The sequence below is a fragment of the Scyliorhinus torazame genome, chromosome 10 (genome assembly GCF_047496885.1).
Source record: "Scyliorhinus torazame isolate Kashiwa2021f chromosome 10, sScyTor2.1, whole genome shotgun sequence".
NCBI lineage: Eukaryota > Metazoa > Chordata > Chondrichthyes > Carcharhiniformes > Scyliorhinidae > Scyliorhinus > Scyliorhinus torazame.
In genome coordinates this window covers 29,119,309-29,125,175 of record NC_092716.1, presented here as the reverse complement: position 1 = coordinate 29,125,175, position 5,867 = coordinate 29,119,309, and positions in this window count along the sequence as shown.

The following is a 5,867-nucleotide window of genomic DNA, read 5'->3' as shown; positions in this document are numbered from 1 at the left end:
CAACATAGTCTATCATTCAATATTAATTGGCACTAAACATTGAAGGCTGATCAGAATGGAGGCAATATCGTAAGGCCTCAATTGAAGCAAGGGCAGGGGGGGTGTTGGGGGGGAGTAGGCCCCGCCCCGGCATCCTCTGTAAAATGGCTACCAGGTTCAGGGCAGAGGATAGGTGGCGGGAAGGACACCGGAGAACTTTACAACTCCTCACTGCCTGTAAACCTTCTGGAGGGGAACCATAAAATTCTATACCATGTGCTTCCATTTTTTAAATAAATCTGTTGTGTTATACTTTTAAAAAGTGCTTGTTGAAAGTCCATCTGTACACTATCTTCAACAACCCTCCCGATTACTTCATCAAAGAACTTAGTAAGTTGGTCAGAGATTATTTGCCCTTAAGACCTGATTATGATTAACCGATCATTGTCCAAGTGAAATTCATTCTTGCAAATTATCTTTAGTACATTCTTTTGACCGAGAAACTTGGCAAAATAATAGGTTATGAGCAGGATAGTAGTAGACCTCAGGGAGATGTAGGGGGGTATTTTCTGGTCCTTTCCAGAGCTTCCAATCCCACCAATGTTGACCCCCAGCACAGGTTTCCTGGTGGTGGGATGGGGGAGCCACTGCCACCGCAGGAAATCCTGCCCGGAGAGGGGTGGGGGGCTTGTTCGGCATGGATAGTTCCACACATAGATTGGTGAAACATACAGACGCATGGTAGCTGCAATTTAATCTGAATAATTTTTGAAGTGACCCATTTGGGAAAAATCAAATGGTGGGACAGGACAATCTAAGTGTCAGTGTTTTGCAGCGGATAGGGTGATGGAAGGATAGAGGGATCTAGGGTTATTATTCTCAAATCTAGGAATGGTAGCAAAGCAAGTCGATAAGGCATTTAAGAAAATGTATTGGATACTTGAATTTGTAAACAGGGGCATTGAATACAAAAAAAAGTCATATTAGACCTTTGTAAATCTCTAAGTAGGCCTCGCTAATGTATCTGGTACAATTCTGTGCCTCACATGTTGGAAAAGTGCCAAAGCCATGCAGAGGGTGCAAAGGAGGTTCAGCAGAATGAGATTAGTGATGAAGACCTTCAGTAATGTGACTAGACTGGAGTAGCTGGGATTGACCTTCATGAATAGAAAGGGTTAAGCAGAGATCTTTATTCAAAATTATGAGGAGTTTGATAGAATAAGTAAGAATAAGCTGTTTTCTCTGGAAGCGGGGTTGATAACCAGAGGACAGGGATTTAAAATAATTGGCAGGAGAGCTAGGGCAAAATGAGGAGCCATTTTTCATCCAGAATGTCATTAAGATCTGGAACACACCATCTGAACAGGTGGTGGAATCAAATTCAGGTCACTTTAAAAAGGTAAATTGGAGATAAACTTGAAGAGGACTAACGTGCTGGGTTATGGGTAGAAAGCGAGGCTGCGGGACAACCAAATTGAGTAACTCATTCTTGCAGATCTTTGCGGACACACACCCCTGTTCCGACCCCTCTGTTGAGCCTGAATTTCAAGCTGACACAATGATTTTCATGCATTTTCTTTATATAGGACACATTATCCAAGCCCTACCCCAGCCCCTCCATCACTGACCGAGTCTCATATGCAGCAGGTACTTTATCAAAAAAAACATAAGTGCACCATGGATGAAATTGCAGGACATGGATAGGGTAGTTAGGAAGAAATCTTTCTCCTTAGTAGAGGAGTCAATAACTAGGAGGCAGAGATTTAAGGTAGTGGGCAGATGATTTAGAGGGGATTTGAGGATGTGCTGTAAAACTCTATGATTATGCCTTTCTGTCATTGGACAGAAAATCATATGCAGTGCACTGCCATTATTGGATAACCCACTCACAGTTTATAGCCACAATAGCCGTTTGCTTGTGATAGATTTCCTGCTGGGGGTAGTTTCTTTGAACCTGTTTCTCCAACATCCCTTTTATGATCCCAAGCACGGTAGCATTGTGGATAGCACAATTGCTTCACAGCTCCAGGGTTCCAGGTTCGATTCCCGGCTTGGGTCACTGTCTATGTGGAGTCTGCACATTCGCCCCTGTGTGTGTGTGGGTTTCCTCCGGGTGTTCCGGTTTCCTCCCACAATCCAACGATGTGCGGGTTAGGTGGAGTGGCCATGCTAAATTGCCCGTAGTGTCCAAAATTGCCCTTAGTGTTGGGTGGGGTTACTGGGTTATGGGGATAGGGTGGCGGTGTGGACCTTGGGTAGGGTGCTCTTTCCAAGAGCCGGTGCAGACTCGATGGGCCGAATGGCCTCCTTCTGCACTGTAAATTCTATGATTCTATACCTCTCCTAGGACTCCTTCTGCAGTAAGGAATAGCTAATGGCATCCGTACTCTTGCTCTGGGGCTGAAAACACCTGTGTTATTCGACCCAACAATGTGGCGATGCGAGAAATTCATTCCCTTTGTGTACAACTGACTTCCAACATTTATGAGCTTAAGTTTAGGAATCAGTTCCATTCATATTTCCCATGTGAAATTCTGCCTGAATTTGTCATGATGTTGAAAAATGGATGAAAGATCCATCATCGGTGTCTACTGGGCATATTCCCTTACTTTTCCACATCTACTTTTTTGTTAAAAATAATCTACAGTAGAAAATATGACTCATGGTAAAATTGCTTTGGTCAAAAATGCTGTGTATGATAGGTTCAACCACAGGATTAACATCGAGGTAATTATACACCCAGCCCGGTGTCTGAAAGATCAAAATCTCAGCAGCTCTGTTTAATCGTACCTGCTGGTGAACTCCGTCACTGACCCTGACAAAGGCTGTTGACTCAAGGGGAGGGCCCGGGAGGAGCTTTGGCAGCTCACCTGCAGCAGCGAGAACAGGCAAGCTGACTGAAGCGCCCAAGGGGTTGGGAAGGATGTGATGTTCCAGATTTCCTCCCACCCTTGAAAGAGTTTCATCGTGTTCAGAGTGACAACACGCACAAAGCATGGATCTAAACGTGTAAATCTAAGAAACAAGCTTTTGTTATTCAAAATGAATAACAACTGCAGTATTTTTTGACACTTTACACCTACGGCAACTTTTGACATCGCCCTAACGGTTTACTTTGCCGATGTTGTTAAGCTTTGGTGAGATAGCATTGAATTACTCCACTGTGTGCTCATTACGTGCTACAACTTAACAAAGGAGCTTGGCTAGGTACTATAATAAAGTGTTTATTGTGTCAGCTACTACTTTATTTTTAAGGAAGTAAAAACACTGAAAATGTCTATTTTGACAAATGTCAGTACATTCCACAAAAATGGTAAATTGTTACATGTTTAGACAATACCATGTTGTTTTCTGCTAAGGTGTATTTTTTCCCCCTCATATCAAAAATGTGTGATTGCTTCTTATTTCTCATAAGAAAAGGATACGGGTGTAGATGTTTATCTTGTTCAGCATTGAAATGTTGAGCCTCAGTCCATCACAACTGCCGATTACTCAACAGCTGGGAATTAGTGACACAAATCAACTCTTTTACTTAATAAACAAACTGTTGCAATATTGTGTAAATTGCAAATGATCACCTCGCTTGATGAAGGGTATAATGTAAATTTATAGACAATCACAGTGCTGCATGATAATTGGCCTGGAGGCGATTGACGCTAATGAAAATAGAAAGAGAATAGAACTGAGTTTTACATTTGGAGCAATTACTTCGATGCTGCTGCAGTTCTGTTTTGTTCAGAGTATTTAATCAATGTTTTCTCATTTGTTTCCAAGAAGAGGACCGAACTCACAAAGAAACAAAAGATTTATTGGAATGATGGCACTGTGAACTGGAAACATACTGAAGTGGGCCCAATCAAAGAATTGGATTCCTAACAAGGCTATAATCTTGTTATTTTCTGTAATTTTGGGTGGATTACATATTTCAAGTGACGTAACTTAGATGGTGTGCTTCAGGGTGCAGTTCTATTGCACAAGGAATTGTTTATGCTGAAACTCCAAGGTAACTTTTAGTTATGTTTCTGAAGTTGATTCTCAGTTCCATCTATACGCATAATAACAGCAGAGCGCTGCATGGTTAATGGAATTTCCCATCGCCCATTTTGAACCCCTTTTTATGCTCTCACCTTAAGCATCAATAATGTTGGAGCACAACCATGCCTTTTCCGCCTGATGGTTCACTAAATAGTTCACAGCGAAGCCCGTTTTAGATTATATCTATTTTGAATAGAATGTTTGAATAACTAAAACCAAATGAAAACACGTCCCTTCTTGACTTTGATGCACTCACAGCTGAATGTAGAAAAATGAAGAATGCAAACCTTTTTTAAAATGAGGCTTCAGCCACAGAGTTGAACTGAAGACAACAATTTGTGCGAGTGATGTGTAAAAAGTGAGGAATAACTGAAATATGGCTACATAGATAACGAGATTGGCGTTAAATATTGTAAGTTGTAACGTATTTTGCAAGGAAAGGGAAGGGAGGTGGAGTGGCTTCCCAGTTAAAGATAACATAATGATAGTAACAAATAGAGTATTAGAATGTAATAAGTTAGATAGAGAATCCATATTGTTAAGTTAAAAAATCCACGATCCTAACAGGTGTATTCCAAATAGTGGAAGGGAATTGAAGGAAGAAATGTGTTGGCAAATCTATGAGCTGAGCTGCAAGCATAGAATAATAATCTTGGGAAATTTCAATCACCGTAAATAAAATGGCAAGAAGGTGTAGCAAAAGGAGACAAGGGAATAGAACTTTTACATTAAAAAACCCAACAAGGGAAAATATCATTGTTAAATCTTGCAATGGATAATAAACAAGAACAGATTGGATAAGCAAAAGGAGTACATTAGAGGTGATAAAAAGTGGCATCCCGTAAGGATCATTACTGGAACCACCATTATTTATAATTTACATAGACAATTTGAAATTCAGAACAAGTAACTCAGTATCAACCTGCAGATGATTATCAAACTGATGAAACACTGAGGAATAACACAACATAACACAAGAAGACATTGGCCCATAACGTCCTCAGAGGAGCAATCTCCGGCTACTCTGGATGGACTTGCCCTCGTCGAAATTCCAAAACCCCTTTCCCGCCTTCCGCTCCCAGGCTGGTGAGACGGGAGCAGCACAGAGCACTCCCGGCGCATCGGTGTGGGGTAGCTGGGACTGCGTGTGTGTGTGACCGCTTTGGTTGGATGGTGCGCGCGCATCGTTGGGGCTCCCCTCCGCCCCCGCCAAGTGCACCGCTGGAACCAGGAAGTCTGTGACATAAGAACATAAGAACTAGGAACAGGAGTAGGCCATCTGGCCCCTCGAGCCTGCTCTGCCATTTAACGAGATCATGGCTGATCTTTGTGGACTCAGCTCCACTCTCCGGCCCGTACACCATGGGCAAAATTCTCCGACCCCCCGTCGGGTCGGAGAATCGCCGGGGGCTGGCGTGAATCCCGCCCCCGCCGGTTGCCGAAGTCTCCGGCACCGGAGATTCGGCGGGGGCGGGAATCGCGCCACGCCGGTTGGCGGGCCCCCCCGTGCGATTCTCCGGCCCGGATGGGCTGAAGTCCCGCCGTTAAAATGCCTGTCCCGCCGGCGTAAATTAAACCACCTACCTTACCGGCGGGACAAGGTGGCGCGGGCGGGCTCCAGGGTCCTGGGGGGGGGGGGCGCGGGCCGATCTGGCCCCGGGGGGTGCCCCCACGGTGGCCTGGCCCGCGATCGGGGCCCATCGATCCGCGGGCTGGCCTGTGCCGTGGGGGCACTCTTTCCCTTCCGCCTCCGCCAAGGTCTCCACCATGGCGGAGGCAGAAGAGACTCCCTCCACTGCGCATGCGCGGGAATGCCGCCAGCGGCCGCTGACGCTCCCGCGCATGCGCCGCCC